Here is a 24,577-nt window from a genome sequence, read left to right on the forward strand (position 1 = left end):
AAGTTGTATTCTATAAAGAGGAGATGTTACAGCTCACCCTCAAGTGTCACTGTACAGCTCTCTGATTCAGAGCTAACTCACATGCATAAAAAGAGAACAGGGGCCTCATCCATTCTAAGCTTTGAAAACACACAGCTCAGAACATAGCAGCTTCTCCCTTCCCAGCCGCTAACTTTTTAAAGCAGGTGACATTTGCTGACAACTCATTAGGGAAAGACTGCTTTAAATTCTGCTGCATAGGTAAAGGAGCATTCCCCTAAGTAGAGTTTGCATTTCTTGGAAGTTGGCACTCTAACAGGTTCTTTTAAAACATGTTGCTCTTTTAAAACATTTATTGTGTTAACAGAATACCTCACAGGTTGCTGTTTGAGCTCTGGCCTTTGGGTTTGCAAATTGATAAAGGGTAACTTGGTATCAATTATGGTCATATGGTCCTGACAGCAGATAGGGGGCGCTGAAGAGGCAGTGGTGCCAGGTGGCAATAGCAAAGAAAGGCCATGCCATCTGGATCTTGGAGGATGCACTTGCAGAGGAGCGCCTGGCTCAGCACTCTTCTCTGTACCATCTTCTTTCCCTTTGCAGCTTCCCACTTCCCATCTGTGCCCGCCCACTGGTTTCTCAAAGAATTAAAAAAAAAAAAAATTGGCATGGCGTAAGGAAAAAGAATCAGGAATCTGTGGGCTGCCCCTTCCTCAGCTTATTCAGTGTTAGTGACCAGTGACAGCTATGTCCTGGCCTGCTTCCCACACCCATTCTCAAGGCTGTAATCTGATGTCACCAGCGGGGCTGTGCATTTTGCTGCACCATACCGTGGGGTTCCAAGAGCTAGTTGTACTTTGTAAATTGCCAGCAAAACGTTTTCTTTTTCCTTTTTATCCTTGCCAGTGCTGCCTGCAGACTCCAAAAGGCATTTTCAGAAAGCAGATTCCACAAGTTCCAGAATCCAAGCACGAGTAATCATTATCTATTCTGCTTGAGTACAGTTCTATAGAAACAGTGACAATTTTTTGCCAATAGTTATTAAGTTATCACCTTGCCACATGAACTCCTCCAGAAAACATCATTTAATGGATAAACACTAGAACAACCTTTGCTGTTAAGTTCCCTAATTCTAATAAGTGTAGTTTTCCAGAAGGAACAAGCCGCAACAACCCAAACCTTAAGCAGTTGTTATTTCTGAACAGAATGTTACTATATATGGTTGTTTTAAGGATATTTTGGAAAATGGGTAGTTGGTAAATGGCTGTTTAATATAGGAACAAGCACTTAGAAGTAGCCAGCAAGTGAGAATTTCACAGCACCATTTTTTGGACTGCTGTGTGGATTTTTACCATGCACTGGATTCCTATGTTGTTCTGAGCACTTTTGTTTTTTTGTTTTTAGAAAGTGAGATTTTATCTGGGTATGGGTAGATTATCTCAACTTCAGCTTCTTCTGACAGTATCCTTAGAACATTTGTAAACAGTATGCTTTGTTGATGGACTTTGGAAGTCAAGAAAGTGCTAATGGAAAAGGAATAGGGGTGATTTGCATTTAGGCTGCCCAAAGGATATCTACACTAGGGCATCTCACCCCACCTCCAACATTAAAGAAGGAAGAAGGCACAGGGTTAGAACAGGGGGAGTCAAGATATCCCCAGGAGGAAGCCTGGAAGTTGCTTTTCCTAGAGCCCCTATTCTTAAACACAGTTCCAGTGGAGATTTTTCAACTTCTTTCATCAAATTCATCTAGTCCTGGGTCAAAGTCAGCTCTTGCAAGCAAAATCTATCTGTTGGAGGACCTAGACTGGTCGATATAAAGGGGCTTCTTGGTGAATAAGTAAAAGATTTGAGGGGTAAAGGGAGTGAGTAGACTGTGATTCATTGGCCCAGGAGTCTTGGCTTTTAATGCTTTAACCACATGCTCACTCTTTATTCTCACCCATTTATACCTAGCCTTATCTCCAGGAAGACTCTTTACCTAGTTACTTCTGAATTATTCCTAAATTCATATTTCATGTGTAAGAATTCCATCTTTTGAGATATGCCCCTGGGTTATCAGTTACCAGTTTCACATAGCAAGTGGAAAAACTACTTTAAAATGATACATAGGCAAAGTTCTCCTGTGAGACATTTTGTCAGTGGAAGTTAGATTTTGCAAGTTTGTTTTGGATGAGCAGCATATTTCCCTTGGTTGGTTCAGCAGCAATATTTCTGTCCCGTCATCTAGTTAGGGATAAATGGCATATTGTGGCTTCCCAAACTGAGCCTGCATATGCTTACCCAAACTTGCTCAGTTTGGGAAGCTCACGAGAACGCTTGCTTTTCATTTTCTTAAAATTTAATTTAATTTATTTTTTTATTCCCCTGAGTTTCTCTTTTGGCCAAAAAGAAATGCCTTACATGTTATTCAAAATATTTAACCTTAATTGCAAGGCAGAATAGTAAAGTAGCTAGTGAGGACTTTTTCAGAGATTCTCTGACTTGGAAGAGTGGAAGAAGTAGAGGGAACACAAAGTCTGTTAAAATGTTTGCTGTTTTTGTAGAAAATATTGATGTTGAGCCACAGATAGAAGCTTCAGAATAGACATTTATCTAGAGTTCTCTAAAATGACCACAATGGAAAAATTGCCTTAAAGCAGAACAATTAAATACTAGCTGGGAAACTAGTTGGCTGCCATGGGCCAGATACTCTCTGACTCTGGGAAAACCTCAAGGTTCATAAAATGCAATAGCCTGTTTTCTTGGAGATTCCAGTCTGTCAAAAATGTCTAAAGGATTGATGTAGCTGACCACTTGAAAAAGTACAACTCCTGAAAGAACCAACATTCAGCTTGCTTATGCTCTTATTCTTCTCTCTCTCTCTCTCTCTCTCTCTCTCTCTCTCTCTCTCTCTCTCTCTCTCTCTCTCTCTCTCTCGGTTTTTCAAGACAGGGTTTCTCTGTGTACCCTGGCTGTCCTGGAACTCATTTTGTAGACCAGGCTGGCCACCAACTCAGAAATCCGCCTGCCTCTGCCTCCCAAGTGCTGGGATTAAAGGCGTGTGCCACCACACCCGACTTGCTCTTATTCTTCTCATCCTATTCAGTGGGACCAGATTCCCACTTATGGGATAATATCGGTGATATGGTGCTCTGGCACCCCTTTCCCTTCATGTACCAACCACGGGGGTGTGTATGGGATATGCAGCAAGGAATCAGAGCATCTGGAGTGATATGGATGCCTAGCATTCTGCTTTTGTCCTGACTGACTCTGGTGTAACTCTCTATGATGTGCTTTCTAGAACGCTGTATTTGGGGCAGTTCCTGACAGCAGGCTCACGCTTCGTTCCCATGTTCCCATGTTTCCATGAAATATGCTACTCTCTTCTTTCAGATGGTCCCTGTGTGTACTTTCTTCAGTTCTGGGCATTTTGTGGTACACTGAAGCACTTTTCTGGATGGGTCTCATATGTTTTGAAGTTCCTGCAGTTTGGTGATGATGATAATAATAATAATAATAACCCCCCCCCCCAAATACCTTTGGTAGTTTATCCATGGCTTCCTCTTTCTGTTTTTTTCCTCAATGTCTTTTGATGTGGTCAATAGAAACAGTAAGCTATATATTGAGGCTTGACTAGTAGAGCTTAAGAGTGAGGGAGGAGGAAAGGAGGGAGAGATTGAGACAGAGAGACAGAGAGAGGGGGGAGGGGGCAAGGCAGAGGGAGAGGGAGGTGCAGAGGAAGAGGGAGGTAGAGGTAGAGGTAGTGACAGGTAGAGAAGGGCACAGGTACAGGGGAGAGAAAGATTGGGAAAGGGGGGAAGGGGGAAAGGGGAGAAAGAGGCACAGGGAGGTGTGAATGGGAGATGCCTGGGCATGCTTTGTTGCATGGCTCTAGTAAGCAACTAAGGTCTCTATAATTGAAATTACTTGCCCCAAGGACAGCAACTCTGCAGCTACCGACTAGCTTCTTCTTTTGTCATCTTGGTGACATCTTGTACCCTTTAGGTAGAAGGAACTTTTTGGGAAAGGGTTACTGATAACAGACACAGGGCAAATTAGCACAGAAACAGTGGAGAGGAGAGTAAAGAAGCCCAACTCCACCTTATTTCTTTACTTCTGGCTTTGAAGGTTTTAGGCTGTTCACAACAGACCCTTGTAGGATGCCTGAAGGCTGTGCCACTCAGTGCCAGCTCCATAGCCATCACTGGACCACTGGGGATATGACTGTGGCTTGGGACATGAGCCCGCTTGTTCGCTTACTCACAGTGAAAAGAGTTTTGAAATGAGTTCTGAATAGACAGCATTTTCTTTGTGCGATTGGTAAATAACACAGAGCAAAGTTAGCAAGTTGCAGGCTTCTGCATTCTGACTCTATGCAACCTTTTTGTGGGGAGAAGGGCAGGATGTTTCTCACAGAATGTGACCTCACAGGAATACTAGAGGTAAGGAGAAAAAAACCTCATCTGAAATAACAAATATTTTTTTTTTAGTAAAGCTACAAGAGGAGAAAAGGCTGTGGCATCGTAGTACACAAAAGCCAACACCTCTTAGCACTGTACAAGGTGCCAGTCTCAGTGGTTTGTCTTCATTTAGTCCTAATTTGAAAAAAAAAGAATGGACTTTCATATTATAATTTAACATTTTTCTCTTTTAGACAGTAATGAGATATCTGAATGGATCAGCATGGAGAAACCCTAAAAGAAATATCGTAAAAACATTTGGAATATATCAAAAAAGAGATGACTCTCCACATACCTGTAGACATCTACCAGGTACAGGTAAGGACAAATATTGCCAAAGGTAGATTGTAGTTCTATGGTTACATCTCACACTGGCTTGGCCTTTGGTAGAAAACTAGCAGGACTGGGGTGGATGGGACAGTTGAACAGGGATCTGGGAGGACTCAGCTGTTGTTTCACCTCTCTTTTGCCACCGTGACTATGGGAGCCCTGCATCAAGTGTGACCATTGGTAGTCACCGGGAGCTGTAGTAACCAGCTATGAAAGAGGAGAGGACATGTGATCTGGGTATAGGCGACATTGTGCAGATCATCAGATTCTACAAACCCTCTGTGAAGCGTCAGTGTGTTTATATTACAAATGCTGCCTGCACAGTATGGATTTGTACTGAGGCTGACTCATTTCTATTTAAAATTTTCTTTTAGAAAAAGCACTTTTTAATGATGCTCATATGAGAAATACATCTGTTGCTTACATATAATAAGTATCAAATATGAAGATATGTTGAGTACTTAAATGGTTGGTTTGTCCCTGTAAGAGACCTGTGGCATATGTATGATGTATGTCTCTTTACTAGAACACAGGCACCAAACAATGGTTTTCTTTCCTTGAGAAATACAAGGTCTTAATGCCAAGCTTACTTGGGTTTCTAAAACATGAACATAGCTTCAGAACTTTCAAATGCATACTTTGACAGATGTTCAGGAAGGCAGAGATTGCACTGGCCATCCTGTGGTACTTAAGACTCTGAATTTGCTCCTTATTGCAAAGCTTAGGAATCACTTTAATTTGTTAAATGATCACAGCAAGTTGTGAGTGTAGGACACCAGCATTATAACCAGATTTCTTCTTCTGTGCTGTGGATTGAAATGAAGCTGTTAGTTCTTAGGACTGTGTCAGGTCTGAGTCTTTAGACTGATGAAGCTAGTCAAGCTCTAAGCAGAAGAGAATGGGGAACAAGGTCAGGCCCATAGCAGGTGTTTCCACAGAAAAGAACTTCTGATTTCTGACTGCACACAAGCTAGAACCTTTCTCTTTACAATTAATTCATATAAATTGCTGTCAGATTCACTGGCATGGTCCCTCAGATCAAGTCAGATGAATAATGCAGGAAGAAGTGATTCTCCTGTAACCCTCATTCGTACAACTAGAAGAATGGAGACTGTCCTTGGAAATTAATCATACCTTAAGTAAATTCACAACAACATACTGACTTCCTTACTGATTTGTAAAAAGCCAAGCTCCTTAGACGACACATCATCTTTAGTTTGTAACTGTGGAAGTCTTCTGAAAAGAGCAGCATCTCAAAAATGAAATAAAACTAAAATCAAAGCTCTCAAACTAAAAAAGCTTTATGTTAATTCTTTACATTTTAAAAACTGAAGTGCTGTCCTCCATATTTCCACATTTATGCAGGAGAAATAGGAAGGGCAGCCCTTGAATAACATCGGTGATGAAATGGGGTAGAGATGTGGGAGGGTAGAGGATTTTCCATATAATATTTATAGGAAGATAACAGCAGAGGGCAGCTCAGAGCAATAGAACTCCAAAAAGTTTCCAACCAGTTATCAGAAAAACTAAACAAACTAGCTAACGAACAAACAAACCAACCAACCAACCAACCAACCAACCAACCAAAAACATATGAGGCAAATATCTGCTTAAAATCTGTTTCCCTCTCCCCCCCCCCCCCCAGTGGGTGCCCTTTCCTGCAACTCTAGATTTCTAAAGTAATAAAACACCAAGCATGATGGTCCCTCAGTGGCTATTTCACTGTGCAAATCTTGAGGTACAGGGACATACTGAATTTCCTGAAGCTCCTGGGTGTTTACATTTTGATCTCTCTTCTCTTCTACTGGGTATTAAGCCTAGGATCTTGCGAATGCAGTGCTCTGCTATTGAGCTGCATCTATGAGCTGTTATGTTTCTATTTTCTTTTTGGTTTATTCTGTTACAAAAGTCTAAATGAACTCTATATGAACTAGAATACCAGTAAGGTATATACATTTTCATAATGTAGCTTTTTAGGGTCACTTTTCTGAAGAAAAATAACAAAATCAACTTTATGGTGGAATCTCTTTCCAGAGTATATTTTGGGGAAAATATAAATTCGGAAATTTTTCCTATTACAGGCATATTTCCTCAATAGAACGTGACAGCTCATTGTCCTATGTAAAATATTTTTCTCCTCAGAATTGCTACAGTGAACATTTGTTGTTGTTCTCATTAACACATTTAACATGCGACATTGGGACATAACGTTTTTGTATTGGAAATCTGAGAAGAAATCACACTCTATACACTACATACTAGTCTACACCCTAGACTGCAACCACATCACAAGACACAGGATAAAGTTCTATGTGAAGACTTTGTTTTGTTGTAGGGTTGTTACAAGCTCTTGGGGTTTGTACATAAATGTTTAGGTAATTGAAATGCCTTTATACTAAGTGTTGAAAGTTGGCATTCTTTTAGGCTAATTAAGAGATTATGAAGTCTTTTTCTCCTTTCAAAAGTTTAGTTCTGAGAACATAACACATTGAGAGTGTTCCCTTTCACACAATTTCCTTGCTTGGTTTTAGCTTCTATATTACTTTGGCCCATATTGACTTAAGATATTTGACATATCAAATATTGTTGCTTTCAAAGGTTTCCCAGGCAACTGTAACAATTCATCTGGCTTCCATCAAAAGTGCCCTTGAACTTGCCTCTCATTTTCCTTGTATATTGTAACATGTGCTAAAGGAAAAATACCAGAGACTTCATGTACTATGTTACTATGCATAATTTGGTCAAGAGAAGGATGGATTTCATGTAAATTACTCATAGGTTGACAAGTCTTCAGCTTCCTGTTTCCCTCTTTGTTGAAAAAGTTGGAGAGAAAGGCTCCATACTCCTAGCTGGGTTGGCTTCTTATAGTTCCTAGGCAGGCTCTTGAGTGTTGCGCCTCCAGTTTGTGCCCTTCATCACTACAGTGCTGCATTTGGATTAACCTGGTGTGCTAGTCACTGTTCTACTGCTGTGAAGAGACAACATGACCAAGGCAACTCTTCTAAAGGAAAGCATTTCATTGTACTTAGTTTATACTTTAATGAGTTTAGTCCATTATCCCCATGGCAGGAAGCCTGGAGGCAGACATGGTGCTGGAGAAGTTTATTAGGTAACCATGAGCAGAAAGGTGGGTTTATTGTGTACAGCTAGATGAGGAGGAAGGTTGTTATATATAGTAGAACAAGGAAGCAAGTTTGGCTAATTTTGATGGCAGGTCTCTGTGGAGGAATAGTCTAAGGCTGTAAACATTAGGAAGAAGAAGCTATATTAAACATTTTTGTGCAGTTTCAGCATCCATATATAGCCTAGGAAGGCTTTGCTATTCTCACAGGTCTGAAGCATTGAGGTGGTTAAAATGGCCGTGTTCACATCAAACACTATGCATTCATTCGGGACACTATCTTCTCCCCACATTGGGATAGAACCCTCAGTCCCACGTATCTGAGTGATAATTTCCCTCTGTGTTTAGGTGGCTCTCATATGCTGATCCTTGCATTGCAGATCTTATTCTTGTGTAGCTTGTCATGAAGTCAGCAGCAGGGTCTTACCCCATTTCACTCAGAGGAAAGCATTGTAATCGCTTCACTTCCTCAGGAGTTCCTAAAGTTGAGAAGGAAAAAGTTGGAATTGCTGAGCCTGTGCTAGTTGTTGCTGCTCTTCCTGCTCCTTCCATTGAGTTTATTGAATTTTCTTTAAAATGAGAAATGCCACTTCATCTAATGGGATAGTACAACTTAACCTTTTTTTTTTTATCTTTTCATTTACTTCACAGCTAGTTGTATAGTCTCCATACTAGTATATTTAATCTTGAGATCCCATAGTAGAATTCTTTAATGGAACAAATTGCTTTTCTAAGGCCAGATAGCTATAAAAGTCTCTCAGTCAATGTCACATTGAATAAAAGTTTAGTGAACTGTCTTGATCAGTGATTTATTATCTGATAATGCCTGAAATTACGGCCACTCTTGTTCTGTTCCTCCTCCGTCCTTAACACCCTTTCTCCTATATTTTATATTTTGTTCCTTTTTAGCGTATGTATGGGTATTTAAACATTTTATTGAACTGTATCTAAGAAGGTTGTTGAAAATCTTTTATGGACATGTGTGGTATGTTAATAAGGACCTTTCTGTATGTAAAGGAAAGCATATATGATATGGTACATGAATTAGCAATCGTTCAGTTCCTATTGCTTATGGACCTGTGGTGACTGCTTTGACTAATCCTTGGCTTGTTAAAATTAACAAAGGTAAATAGATCTTTACAGTAGGAAATATAGTTTTCTGGATGTGAAATAATCAATTTGAGTAAATATTTGCTATTTGTTTTCATAAAAGTTTTAATCCTAAGAGAGAACTCTGACCAGAAAAAGATGTAGCAGGATCAGTGAAACAGGTGATATGAGTCACAGTGCTGCTTTAACTGAGCGGATGCTGTGTGTGTTGGCAGGGACTGTACTACACATAGGTAGTTTTAGTATTTCTTAAGCTGAAATCTAGCTGGAAAGTTCTTAGTCAGATGGATTGGTTTGATCATTTATAACCTATTTGTGTATTCAAAGCCCTGATGCTAAGTTTTGACATCTAAGTCACAGTTTAAAAACCTCAGAGAAGTATATGATTCCCAATATGTGGACAGTTATTCCAGAGCCAGGGGATTTTTGTGCAAAGCTAATTTGTATAATAGAGAATCAGTTTTTCATTAGCTATCATGTTTCAATAACTGAATGAACATTCTGAGTTAATAAGCATGATGTTTGTGTACGCTAAAGACTAGTCTAAGCTCTGCATTCATTGATGGGAATCTTAAGCAAATGCTTTCTCCCCGCATCAGCTTGTTCAAAAAGCATAAACACCATCATGAGCTTGTTCCAAGCAGGTTAACCTAGTAACTGGCTGTAAGCAAAGTGACTTGAAGTATGGATGTATGTTGTTTTCAATGCTTAGGAGAATTGTAATAAATTATTTTCCTTTTTATATGTAGATACTTACACTTTTTATCATACAGAAAAAGCTTGAGCATTAAAGACAATCAGTAGGATTTGCAACTTGTTTTTTATTTAAGGCTTTGGTTAAAACTGTACCATATGATTGGTATTTATTATGCTGGGTTGTAAGATCATGTCTTGTTCTGTTGTCATTTACTTCTTGTTTCCTTCCCTTTTGCATCACCCGCCTTTTTGTAAATGTTAAGAATGGTGTGAAACCAGAGAAAGACACTGGGTATGTATGCTCTCTGACCTGGGAAGTGCTGCTCTGCCTAGTTTCAGTTCATCCATTCATTCTTGCTATTAGTGTGCAAGTACTTCTTGGACTCAAGCCTAGTCTCAAAGCTCTGAAAGTGCTGTCTCCTTTAATCTTCTCCAGAGCCCCTATAGGCAGTAGTGCTTGCTTCTGTGGCACAAGTGAAGAAACTCAGGTTTCTTGAATGAAGAAAGGACAGATCTTGAAGAACATGGAGCCAATCAGTCTGTACTCTAGCCACAGCTGTCTGCTTTACTATTTTAACTACCTGTTTTAAAGGAGCATCTATGTACTGACAACCCATCCATGTTGTCACTCTAAGTACTCCACAGTGATATATGACAGAGTGTTTTCTGTCTATCTAACTGTACCCTGCACCCACTATTCATCCTCTCTTCATTCCCCCCCTTTCAAACCTGTGGTGACTTCTATTCTATAAGTATTTTAACTTCCAATTGTGAGTGAGAACATGTGATGTTTGTTTTCTGTGTTTGATTCATTTTACTTAACATAATGTCCTGCATTTCCTTTTAATTGAGAATATTTCTTCACTCTTCTATCATGACCCTGTTGGTTTTGAAAGTTAGGGGATAGTTATTTGCATATTTTTCTTCTGCTTAGGAATGTCATGATCCGGTTCATGGCATTCCTGTTTTGGTTAGGAGTATCAGAAATGGTGCTGGAGTCTTTGCATTGCACAATTTCAGGAAGGACTGATTTGCCCATCATTGTGGTTTGCCTGTTAAGGCCACATCTGCTGTGTTTCTCTGTTACAGAATTACTATTTTTCTCTTTAAACACATTATCGTCTTTTAGGGAGATATTCTCAGAATATGTATGTTATATTTTACCTGTTTTAAAATATGCATTGATGATTTTTACATCTACACTGAAAAGAGTGAAAAGGAGCTAGGAATATTAGAATAATAAATATCACATCCATTTTAGAAGGCTATGGAGATTTAACAGAATGGGCTGCAAAAGAAAATAAGACATGCTTTAGGTAGAACAAGGCTCAGAAAATGAGGAATGCAAAGATCCTTGGAGAATTCCTTCTTCAGTGGACCAGATGAGGAACTTAGGACTGAACCTCTGTTTTTTATTTTCTTCACCCACAAGGAAGGAGCTGTGAAGTTCTTAGCAGGGAACTTAAAATCGAATCATGAAGGTCTGAATTAGCTATGTGTTGTGACTTTGAGGATCTATGGGAAAGAGCCAGGCCATCTCTAAGCATGTGGATCAGACTTAGGATTTTAAAATAAACACATAAACTAAACCTACACAAGAACTGAGTAATAGCTCCTACTGAACAGTATTCATTTATGTTAAGTCAAAACATGACACACACTCTTGTTTTACCCCGAGGAGCAGGTATCAGTGATGTTGAGACATATGCTTGGTTAGGGGGAGGATTTATCTGAACTATCTCTAGAATACAAAAGCCCCTGAAAACTGTATAGGTTAAATAAACAGGAAAAAGAGACACAGTCAAGGACAATGTAATACAAGCAAATGGAGGAAACAGAATGAGAGAGAATAGAGGGAAACATGGAATGCAGTGTGCAATAGATGCTAGCACATCTGAGATCCATCTGCAGGGCTTCTCAGAAAAAGAAAATAATTTCTATCTGAAAGTTTTTAAGGAATTAAGTTGTCAATCTAGTGTGAAGATATAATAAAGACATTGGAAATTATAAAGATTTTTCAAAACTTTAAGCCTCCCAGCGCTTTGTCTCAAGACCAACAGGAGGATAAATCCTATCAGCTTGAGGTGGTACTAAGGTCTTAGTGAGCTTTACTAAGAGATGTGATGGTCCCATGATATCAGTAAGGGAAGTTTGAGTAAGTATGGTGATCCTGTACCAGAGCTGGCCAGTGTGAACTGGTACAGGGTTGGCGTTTTCAGATTCTCCAGGAAGATAAACTGAGAGCCATAAAGAATCAAGACCACTTTTCACATCTGTATTACTAGAGAACAGTTTCTTAGAATAATCATCAGAGTGCGGATTCATATGTGAGATGTGTAGTTTATACAATTTTTAGGCCCCATTTGGAGAGGAGAATACAAAAATAGGGGCTGAGGAGATGAAAGTTGAAAGCACTTACACCAGTCTCTCAGAAGACCAGTTTCCAATAGTTCCTTGTCATTGTAACTTCACTTCTAAGGGGACCTGAACCCACTTCTGGCATCCATGGGTACTAGGCATGCATGTGGTCCACATCCATACTGCAGAAGAACCCCCCCCCCCACACACACAAAGTAAATCCATCCAGCCTCCAGTTCCTGTTCTTCCAGATAGTACCAGGTGTGGGTTTTCTCTCAAGGCATAGATTCCACATTGGACCAATAATTTGTTGGCCACTTCCATAAGATCTGTGCCACTTTTACCCCAGCACATTTTTCAGACAGGACAAATTGTAGGTTGAGTTTTGTGGCTGGGTTGATATCCTAATCCCTCTGCTTCAAGCCTTGCCTCAAGACAGCCCGTTCAGGCTCTGTATCCCCTATTATTGGGAGTTTTGGCTAGGTTCACTTTTGTATATGCCTGGGAGTTCCCATTGCACTAGGTTTCTACTTTGCCCCCAAAGTGTCCCCCCAGTTCCAGTTGTCTCTCCCAGTACTCTCCCCCTCTACCCCCTCCACCTGTTTCCTTCTGCTCCAGAACCTTCCCCCAATCCACCCAGGAAATCTATTACCCTTTCCCAGGGAGATCCATAGAGATCCCCTTAGAGTCCTCGTTACTTAGCATCCCTGGGTTAGTGGATTGTAGCATGATTATCCTCTCCTTTATAGCTAATGTCCACTTATAAGTAAGTATTTATCTTGCTTATCTTTCTGGTTCTGGGTTATCTCACCCAGGATGATTATTTTTGTAGTTCCACCCATTTGCCTGCAAATTTCATGATGTTATTTTCTAAATAGCTGAGTAGTACTACTTCATTGTGTAAATGTACTACAACAAGTAAATAAATTGTCCTTGATTAAAGGAAAAAAAAGTAAATCTAAAAAAGAATACAAAATGACCCATGTTTGCATTAGTTTAGATATTAGAGTAAATGTTTGTTACAATAAACAAATGAAGTTATAAAAAACTATAGACTTAAAAAGTGAAGCTGTATTTCGAAAGCAAAACAAATTCTGATTTATTATACAATTGATTTTTATTGATTATCAGCTTGTCATAGTCTTGGAACATCTGTTTTTCTACATTTTGAGCACCATTATATTAGTATTGTTTTTGCAATGTTTTCTACAGAAAGGATGGAATGATAACCTACTATTCTCTTTTTCATGGCTAGTTACATTTATTTGTTTTAATAAGTGATAGTTTATAGTTTTTTCAGCATCACAATAATCATTAGAATTGTTATAAATATTTAATATTTTTATAAGAAGGCAGTAATAGATTGTGTTCAGAGCTTAGAAGTCCAATTGATTGATCATCCAAACTGATAATGAAATTATCATCTTACTGTTTAAAGATAGTCTAGAAAGTAATAGAAGATTTATATCAGAAAGTGAGTAGTTGCCTTTTTTATCAGTGACAATGTTTGTTGCCTACCTGTAGCAAAACTCCTAGTTCTTTGTCATCAACATTTCTGTCATTTTGTTTTATAGTTTGTAATTTACTGAGGCACATTAATTTCCTATTTATGTTGTTGATGCTTAAATCAACTCAAATTCTATTAAGAGTTCTGCAGAGTGAGTCAGCAGGCTAGCTCTTTTAAGAAATGACCCAAACAACTATTAAGTAATTTCCTTTGATCATAGTGATTCAAAGAGAGCTCTGGAGGACAGGAAGAGGAGTGGCAAAAACTCAGGAAGTAGGAAACTCTGGAGGGAAAGAAACTCCTGGCTTTTTTGTCCCCTCACCCAGCAGCCAGGATTCCCACAAAACTGGGACAACTGTTCTCTATAACAGAAAGCTTGCAAAGGTCTCCAGTGACCACTATGTGTGGTGTTCACACTGGACACACCTATAGTTTTCATACGTGAGCCCAGCTTACAGTGCTACCAGAAGTTGACATATTGCAGTACTCAGGCGAGGGAGTCCCACATTGTGTCATACTCTAACTTATGTCCCATAGGCTATCACTGTTAAAGCATGCACATCTTGTTGGACCACTGAGGCCATCTCATATCCCATATCCCAGTTGCTACTGTATTTTATTTTCCCTTAGCTACATAGAACCTGGGCCCAGTAGATCTGCTATAGACTTTTGGTACCCAAACCAGTGTGATTCCCGACTCCTTAGGAATGAGAGCTTTCCCATGAGGACAGTCATGATCTTGGTACTCATATGCATGATGTACCCTGCCCCTGATTACCAGGAACTCCACATAGTAGAGCAGCCACACCCTTAATGCCTGAGAGGCTCTGCTGCCCTGTCCTCTTGACTAATCTGTGATATGCCACTCACTAGGCCAAACAGCTGCAGTGCCCCATCTTTGTAGATCTGGGATCAAAACACCTGAGTTACCCCACTTCACTGAGGTCTGAAGCCCTCATTTCATTTCTCCCTAACTGCTGGGGTCTCCCAGGTAACCATGTTCCAGATAGTCAGAACTGTTACTGGGCTACCAACTTCAAAAGATTTCACAGAAAGTCTGGAATTTTCCATGTAAGCAGCTGCTGATGGTATAGCTACAGTTACTGTTAGAAGGTGTGTGTGTGTGTGTGTGTGTGTGTGTGTGTGTGTGTGTGAACATGAGTGTGTACACATGCATGCACATGGTCTATAAACCTGTAGGAAGTGGTGCACTGTCTGAGGTTCAGCAGCGGCTGGGGCCCTATGACAGCTTACTCTGTCCTTCATATTCGATCTGTTTCCCCAACCAACATAACTAACAGAAACACACAGAGAGGCACATAGGCAAATAACTTGGTGTCATCACTACACATTCATATACCTGAATAGACCATGGGAGATTGGAGATGGCCTCCCATTGATCCCAGACACCAGATCAACAACCATGGCTGGCCTCTCCTCTGTGTTCCAAACAGAAGGTGCCTTATCTAGATTTACTTTCAGAGGTGACAGACTATGCAACTTTTGATTTTATTTCTTTTTTGCATGGAGGTGTCTGAATCTCCCGAAGTGTTACCAATTGGTTGAGGGAGTCTTGGGGCCCTCTCGTGCCTTAGATTTTGCACCCTTTAAGAGTGTCTGAGCTACAGTATTCTTCCTAGCTCTAGGGCCTCTGAGATCCTCAGTGTCTCAAGGTCTGATTTCTAAGGATAATGGTATAGCTTCTAGAAATGATGTGCAGTATTCACCAGAGAAGGCTGACTGGACATTGGTTTAAGCCAGTGATGACACTGGGTGTCTAGAACCTGAGCACAGTCTTGAGTCTCTTTTAGGGTGAGATTTTAAGCACAAAATCCATATCCTGGACTCACACATCTTAGTTAGCAAGCCAGAAATGGAATCACTAGAAGCCAAAAGGCAGGGTTAGTACATTAGGGTTTTCCCAGGACTCTGCACTTTGATAGATTACATCTTTATTCTCACTTTGGTAGTTATTAATGTCTACATGCTAGGTTCCAAGGCCTGAATGGTGCTCCCATCGTGGTATCAGCTGTGCTACAGTCTGGGGGCCTGTTACAGTAGAGCAGGGGGTTCAGAGAAGGAAACCAGTGCTCCTGTTCCTCATGCAGCAGTCAGAATATTTATTGACTTTTCACCAGTAGATCTAGAGACATCACTGCACCTTGCGCCTATCTAGCACTTAAGTTGCCATTGGTTTCTGAACTTGAACAAAAGCTGCCCCTCAACCCCTCTCACCCAACCCCCAGGTAGTATCTTTAATAAACGTTAGTGGTAATCATATTTCCACGTGCAAAAAAATGAAACTGTACCCTTATTATAGACCGTATGTAAAAGACAAGTTTAAATGGAACAAAGACCTGACACCATAAAGCTCCTAGGAGAATGTAAGGGGAAAGACCTATGACACTGGCCTTGGGAATGATGTTTTGGAGCTACTAAAACTCACATTATAAAACACAAACAAAGAAAAGGAAGTGAATCACATGAGAGAGCTTCTCTATAACAAAAGAGTCAGAAGAAGCGACAGTGTACATAATATGAAAAACAGGGAAACTCCAGATTTGATACAGGACTACTGCCCACAACTTATAAACAACTTTTACACCGCAGTAGCACCCCAATTTGAAAATGGGCAAAGGAATAAAGAAAATTTTTAATAAAAAAATAAGAAAGAAAATGGGCAAAGGACCTAAACAGACGCTTCTGTGGAGTAGACATAAAACCTGCTAATCTATGTAAGATGCTTTCATCATTAATCATCAGGGGAGTGCAAGTCAAGCCATAATGAGCTATCTCCTCACACACAGAAGAGTGGATTTAAGTATACATCTTTCATATGAGTCTGCATGCCCACATTCACAGCAGCATCTTCATAGTAACTAAGAGGTGGAAGCTACCTGTGTTTGCTGGTGGATGAATGGATAATGAAACTGATATGTCTATATAATGGAACATTATTCACTTTCACAGAGGAGATTCTGCTATTTATAACATGGATGGACCTGAATAACATTATGATAATTTAAATAGTAAGACACTAAAAATTTGGACGACTTCACTTAAATGTGGAATCTAGGAAAAGAAAAAGAGTCACACAGAAATGGAAAATCACATGGAAGTTAGCAGATGTGCTGTGCGGCTGTGCATCTCCCTCTCCCCTCTCCATCTCCAACTCTATGTGTAGGAGTATCTAGATGAAAAAATGCAAAATACCAAATACATGAGATGGGCACATCTAGCGATCTTACCCATAGTGTAAGGGCTGTAGTTAGTAAAGCTATATTGCATTAGATATAGTTAGTAAATCAGTAGATTTTAGCAGTTCTTGTCACAAAGCAGTAACCGTAGGATGTAGATCAAATGATGAGCTGCAACAAGCATTTTATTATCTTTGTGTATCCTCCATATAATATCAGATGTACACAATGCAACTTGTATTTTAAAAAGTCAGAAATTTCCTATCATTTTATGTTTTGTTTCTATTTTTGTACATTTACACATTGTGTGTGTATGTGTGTATATGTGTGTATGTGTGTGTATATATATTTTTTTCTGTGAGTTCATATACATTCAACTTTTATAAATACTCTTTTTATTTTTTTATTTTTTGTTCAATTTGTTTATTATTTGCAACATAATTTTCACTGACTCCAGCTCTGTCTATAAACAAGAATCTGTTACACACAAACTGTAGTGTGAATTTTGGTTTCTTTTGAAAACTAGTTCTGTTATGTATTTATGTTTTTGTTTTAACTTCAGGTATGGGATTTGAGGCAGCTTCAGGTTGTTCATAACTGCTAATTACGATTTTTTTATTGCTCTAGTAGAGGTGATGGTTTTATGTTGCAATAAAACTTTTCTTTTTATTAGATAAAGTCGTCATTTTATGTGTTAATTTTATACACATTTTCTTTTTTACATTTTCTTTTATTTGTTCTTTTTAGGTTGTTAAAGTGTATTTATTTTTATTTTTTTATTTTTTATTACATATTTTCTTTATTTACATTTCAAATGCTATCCCGAAAGTTCCCTATACCCTCCCTCTGCCCTCCTCCCCTACCCACCCACTCCTGCTTCATGGCCCTGGCATTCCCCTGTATTGGGGCATATAAAGTTTGCACTACCAAGGGGCCTCTCTTCCCATGATGGCCGACTAGGCCATCTTCTGCTACATATGTAGCCAGAGATATGAGCTCTGGGGGTACTGGTTAGTTCATATTGTTGTTCCACCTATAAGGTAGCAGACCCCTTTAGCTCCTTGGGTGCTTTCTCTAGCTTCTTTAATGGGGGCCCTGTGTTCCATCTTATAGCTGACTGTGAGCATCCACTTCTGTATTTGCCAGTCACTGGCATAGCCTCATATGAGACAGCTATAACAAGGTCCCTTCAGCAGAATCTTTCTGGCATATGCAATACTGTCTGGGTTTGGTGACTGATTATGGGATGGATCCACGAGTGGGGTAGTCTCTAGATAGTCTATCCTTTTGTCTTAGCTCCAAACTTTGTCTCTGTAACTCCTTTCATGGGTATTTGGTTCCCTATTCTAAGGAGGAATGAAGTATCCACCCATTGGTCTTCCCTCTTCTTGATTTTCTTGTGTTTTGTAAATTGTATCTTGGGTGTTCTCTGTTTCTGGGCTAATATCCACTTATCCATGAGTGCATATCTAATGACTTCTTTTGTGATTGGGTTACCTCACTAAGGATGATATCCTCCAGATACATCCATTTGTCCAAGAATTACATAAATCCATTGTTTTTAATAGCTGAGTAGTACTTCGTTGTGTAACTGTACCACATTTTCTGTATCCAGTCTTCCGTTGAGGGACATCTGGGTTCTTTCCAGCTTCTAGCTATTATAAATAAGGCTGCTGTGAATATAGTGGAACATGTGTTCTTATTACCAGTTGGAACTTCTTCTGGGGATATGCCCAGGAGAGGTATTGCTGGATTTTCCGGTAGTATTATGCCCAATTTTCTGAAGAACCTCAAAATTAACTTCCAGAGTGGTTGTATAAGCTTGCAATCCCACCAGCAGTGGAGGAGTGTTCCTCTTTCTCCACATCCTCGCCAGCATCTGCTGTCACCCGAAGTTTTGATTTTAGCCATTCTGACTGATGTGAGGTGGAATCTGAAGGTTGTTTTGATTTGCATTTCCCTGATGATTAAGGATGTTGAACATTTTTTTTCAGGTGCTTCTCAGCCATTCTCTATTCCTCAGTTGAGAATACTTTGTTTAGCTCTGAACCTCAATTTTTAGTGAGGTTATTTGAATTTCTGGAGTCCAGCTTCTTTAGTAAGGTTATTTGAATTTCTTGAGTCCAGCTCTTTGTATATATTAGATATTAGTCCCCTATCTGATTTAGGATTGGTAAAAATCCTTTCCCAATCTGTTGGTGGCGTTTTTGTCTTATTGACAGTGTCTTTTGCCTTACAGAAGCTTTGCAATTTTATGAGGTCCCATTTGTCAATTCTTGATCTCACAGGGCAAGCCATTGCTGTTCTGTTTAGGAATTTTCCCCCTGTGCCCATTTCTTCGAGGCTTTTTCCTACTTTCTACATTATTAATTTCAGTGTGTCCCTGATCTTAAGTGGAGGTCTTTGGTCCACTTAGACTTGAGCTTTGTACAAGGAGATAAGAATGGATCAATTCACATTCTTTTACATGATAACTGCCAGTTGTGCCAGCACCATTTGTTGAAAATGCTGTCTTTTTTTCCACTGGATGGTTTTAGCTCCCTTGTCAAAGATCAAGCAACCATAGGTGTGTGAATTCATTTCTGGGTCTTCAATTCTATTCCATTGGTCTACCTGTCTGTCACTGTACCAGTACCGTGCAGTTTTTATCACAATTGCTCTGTAGTACAGCTTATGTTCTTTTATGGTTGAGAATAGGTTTTTGCTGTCCTAGGCTTTTTATTTTTCCAGATGAATTTTCAAATTGCCTTTTCTATCTCAGTGAAGAATCGATTCGAAATTTTGATGGGGATTGCATTGAATCTGTAGATTGCTTTCAGTAGGATAGCCATTTTTACTATATTAATTCTGCTAATCCATGAGCATGGGAGATCTTTCCATCTTCTGAGATCTCTTCAATTTCTTTCTTCAGAGACTTGATGTTCTTATCATACAGATGTTTCATTTCCTTAGTTAGAGTCACACCAAGGTATTTATATTATTTGTGACTATTGTGAAGGGTGTTGTTTCCCTAATTTCTTTCTCAGTCCATTTATCCTTTGTGTAGAGAAAGGCCTTGATTTATTTGAGTTAATTTTATATCCAGCTACTGCACTGAAGCTGGTTATCAGGTTTAGGAGTTCTCTGGTAGAATTTTTAGGGTCACGTATATACTATCATACCATCTGCAAACTGATATTTTGACTTCTTCCTTTCCAATTTGTATCCCCTTGATCTCCTTTTGTGGTTGAATTGCTCTGGCTAGAACTTCAAGTACTATGTTGAATAGGTAGGGAGAAAGTAGGCATCCTTGTTTAGTCCCTGAGTTTAGTGCGATTGCTTCAAGTTTCTCTACATTTATTTTGATGTTGGCTACTGGTTTGCTGTAGATTGCTTTTATTATGTTTAGGTGTGGACCTTGAATTCCTGATCTTTCCAAAACGTTTATCATGAAGGGGTTTTGGATATTGTCAAATCCTTTCTCAGCATCTAATGAGATGATCATGTGGTTTTTGTCTTTGAGTTTGTTTATATAGTGGATTACATTGATGGGTTTCTGTATATTAAACCATCTTGCATCCCTGGGATGAAGCCTACTTTGTCATGATAGGTGATCGTTTTGATGTGTTCTTGGATTCGGTTTGTGAGGATTTTATTGAGTATTTTTGCATCGATATTCATAAGGGAAATTGGTCTTTAGTTCTCTTTCTTTGTTGGATCTTTGTGTGGTTTAGGTATCAGAGTAATTGTGGCTTCATAGAATGAATTGGGTAGGGTACCTTCTGTTTCTATTTTGTGGAATAGTTTAAAAAGAGTTGGAATTAGGTCTTTGAGGGTCTGATAGAACTCTGCACTAAACCCATCTGGTCCTGGGCTTTTTTTGGTTGGGAGACTATTGATGACTGCTTCCGTTTCTTTAGGGGAAATGTGACTGTTTAGATCATTAATCTGATCCTGATTTAACTTTGGTGCCTGGTATCTGTGTAGGAAGTTGTCTATTTCATCCAGGTTTTCTAGTTTTGTTGAGTATAGCCTTTTGCAGTAGGATCTGATGATATTTGGATTTCCTCAGGTTCTGTTGTTATGTCTCCTTTTTTATTTTGTTAATTAGGATACTGTCCCTGTGCCCTCTAGTTAGCATGCCTAAGGGTTTATCTATCTTGTTGATTTTCTCAAAGAACCAACTCCTGGTTTGGTTGATTATTTGAATAGTTCTTTTTGTTTCCACTTGGTTGATTTTAGCCCTGAGTTTGCTTATTTCCTGCTGTCTACATTTGCTTCCTTTTGTACTAGAGCTTTTAGGTGTGCTGTCAGTCCTCTAGTCTATGCTATCTCTAGTTTCTTTTTGGAGGCACTCAGGGCTATGAGGTTTCCTCTTATGACTGCCTTCATTGTGTCCTATAAGTTTAGGTATTTTGTGGCTTCATTTTCATTAAACTTTAAAAAGTCTTTAATTTCTTTCTTTATTTCATCCTTGACCAAGGAATCATTGAGTAGAGTGTTGTTCAGTTTCCACGAGAATGTTGGCTTTCTATTATTTATGTTGTTATTGAAGATCAGCCTTAGTCCATGGTGATCAGATATGTTGCATGGGATAATTTCAATATTTTTGTATCTGTTGAGTCCTCTTTTGTGACCAATTATATGATCAAATTCAGATGAGATACCATGTGGCACTGAGAAGAAGGCATAACCTTTTGTTTTAGGATAAAATGTTCTGTAGATATCAATTAAATCCATTTGTTTCATAACTTCGGTTAGTTTCCTTGTGTCTCTGTCTAGTTTCTTTTTCCAGGATCTGTTCATTGTTGAGAGTGGGGTGTTGAAGTCTCCCACTATTATTTTGTGAAGTGCAATGTGTGCTTTGAGCTTTACTAAAGTTTCTTTAATGAATGTGGCTGCCCTTGTATTTGGAGCGTATATATTTAGAATTGCAAGTTCATCTTGGTAGATTTTACCTTTCATGAGTACGAAGTGCCCCTCCGTGTCTCTTTTGATAACTTTGGGTTGGATGTCAATTTTATTCAATATAAGAATGGCTACTCCAGCTTGTTTCTTCGGACCATTTGCTTGGAAAATTGTTTTCCAACCTTTCACTCTGAGGTAGTGTCTGTCCTTTTCCCTGTGGTGGGTTTCCTGTAAGCAACAAAATGTTGGTTCCTGTTTGTGTAACCAGTCTATTAGTCTATGTCTGTTTATTGAGGAATCGAGTCCAGTGATGTTAAGAGAAATTAAAGAAAAGTAATTGTTGCTTCCTGTTATTTTTGTTGTTAAAGTTGGGATTCTGTTCTTGCAGCTGTCTTCTTTTAGGTTTGTTGAAGGAATACTTTCTTGCTTTTTCTAGGGTGTAGTTTCTGTCCTTGTGTTGGTGTTTTCCCTTTATTATCCTTTGAAGGGCTGGATTTATGGAAAGATATTGTGTGAATTTAGTTTTATCATGGAATACTTTGGTTTCTCCATCTATGATAATTGAGAGTTTTTCTGGGTATAGTAGCCTGGGCTGGCATTTGTGTTCTCTTAGGATCTGTATAACGTCTGTCCAGGATCTTCTGGCTTTCATAATCTCTGGTGAGAGATCTGGTATAATTCTAATAAGTCTGCCTTTATATGTTACTTGACCTTTTTCCCTTACTGCTTTAACATTCTATCTTTATTTAAATAAGTGCATTTATTGTTCAGATTATTATGTGTCGGGAGGAATTTCTTGGAGTTCTGTAGGCATCTTGTATATTCATGGGCATCTCTTTCTTTAGGTTTGGGAAGTTTTCTTCTATAATTTTGTTGAAGATATTTGCTGGCCCTTCATTCTCATCTACTCCTATTATCTGTAGGTTTGGTCTTCTCAATGTGTCCTGGATTTCCTGGATGTTTGAGTTAGGATCTTTTTGCATTTTGCCTTTTCTTTGCATTTTGCCCATGTGCTCTATGGAATCTTCTGTACCTGAAATTTTCTCTTCTATCTCTTGTATTCTGTTGCTGATGCTCGAATCTATGGTTCCAGATTTCTTTTCTAGGGTTTCTATCTCCAGTGTTGTATCACTTTGGTTTTTCTTTATTGTGTCTACTTCCCTTTTTAGGTCTTGTATGGTTTTGTTTAATTCCATCTCCTGTTTGGTTGTGTTTCCCTGTATTTCTTTAAGGACTTCTACCTCTTTAGCAGTGTTCTCCTGTATTTCTTTAAGTGAGTTATTAAAGTTCTTCCTGATGCCCTCTACCAGCATCAAGATATATGATTTTAACTCCAAGTCTTGCATTTTGGGTGTGTTTGAGTATCCAGGACTATCTGATTTGGGACTGCTGGGTTCTGATGATGGTAAGTGGTTTTGGTTTCTGTTAGTAATATTCTTACATTTCCCTTCACCATCTGGTAATCTCTGGAGTTCTTTGCTTTAGTTGTCTCTGGTTGGAGCTTGTTCCTCCTGTGATTCTGTTAGCCTCTGCCAGCAGTCCTGGGAGTATAGCTCTCTCCTGAGTTTCAATGCTCAGAGTACTCTCTGCAGGCACCCTCTCCTCTTGCAGGGAAGGTGCACAGATATCTGGCATTTGGATCTGCCTCCTGGCTGAAGTTGTAGGCCCGAAATAGGGCCTGTCCCAGAAGCTGTGTCACCTTTGCCTGTCCCCGAAACTGTGTAGCTTCTGTAGTCTACACTCTCACCTGTGTAGACTAGTCATTGAGGGATCAGGGACCTAAGGTGGCTCCCCCAGGTGCTCCAAGGCAGAGCTCTCCCTGACAGGGTGTACATCTGTCTTCTGGTGGGGATGGTGCCCAGATGTTTGAAGCCTGAAATGGGGTCTGACCCAGAAGCTGCATCGCTTCTGCCTGTCCCAGAAGCTGTGTAACTTATGTAGTCTGCACTCTCACCTGAGCAGACTAGACACTGAGGGATCCAGGACCCAAGATGGCTCCCCCAGGATAAATACTCCTTTTAGAAACTATGGAAAATTTCATGAGCTTCCTTTTATGTTCAGAGAAATTTTTACCCTGTACTATCATGTCTGATTGAATATTACAATTAGACTGGGTTTAGATGCTTGTTCCTCACCCTGGGCAGACTTATCTGGTTACCAGGTAGGACTAAAATTCCTCTTGTGTGTCCCATGGTTTCTTCTATATGGATCCTGAGCATGTCATTTGCCTGACTAACAGTTCCAGGGAAGACATCCCATACCTGGCATGCAGCATTTTATTTGGCAACCTGTGGTCTGGAAGGAACATTATTCCTCATGGAGGTTAACTCCAGTTAAATGTGTATCTGTCTGCCTGTCTGTCTGTCTGCCTTTCTGCTTATCTGCCTGTCTTCCTGTCTTAGGGTTTGGTTTCTATTGGTGTGACTAGACACCATGACCATGACCACTCTTATAACGGAAAGCATTTAATTAGGGCTGGCTTACATTTCTGAGGTTTCGTCCATTTTCATCATGGCAGGAAGCACGGTGGCACATAGACAGATACCGTCCTGGAGTGGTAGCTGAGAGTTCTACATCTGGATTGGCAGGCAGGCAGGTAGGGAGGGAGGGGGGAGGAGGAGAGGGGGATGGGGAGAGGGAGAGACAGAAAGACACAGAGACCCCCTCTATACACATACCCACACACATACCCCCCCCCCCCCCACACACACACACACACTGGGCCTGGCTTGGGCATTTAAAATCCTAAAGCCCACTCCTAGTGACATATTTTCCCACCAACAAGGCTACTCCTACCCCAACAAGGACACAAGGAAACGTTCTTCAGAGCTCTAGTTTTTGTTGTTGTTGTTGTCCTTGTTTTTTATTTATTAGGTATTTTCTTCATTTAGATTTCAAATGCTATCCCAAAAGTCCCCCATACCCTCCCCTCCACTTCTCTACCCACCCAC

General features: G+C 39.7%; 1 protein-coding gene across 3 annotated transcripts in view; it reads left to right on the top strand.

Moving 5' to 3' along the window:
- Window positions 1–4,227: 4,227 nt before the first annotated feature.
- St18 (suppression of tumorigenicity 18) overlaps window positions 4,228–24,577 on the top strand; it is a 373,710-nt gene continuing 353,360 nt past the window's right edge. For all 3 annotated transcript variants that reach the window (XM_030253958.1, NM_001244692.1, NM_001244693.1), the window contains exons 1-2: window positions 4,228–4,402; window positions 4,615–4,738. The gene's annotated coding sequence lies outside the window, so the exon portion shown is untranslated. The remainder of the gene's footprint in view (window positions 4,403–4,614; window positions 4,739–24,577) is intronic.

Source organism: Mus musculus, chromosome 1, assembly GCF_000001635.26.
Source record: "Mus musculus strain C57BL/6J chromosome 1, GRCm38.p6 C57BL/6J".
NCBI lineage: Eukaryota > Metazoa > Chordata > Mammalia > Rodentia > Muridae > Mus > Mus musculus.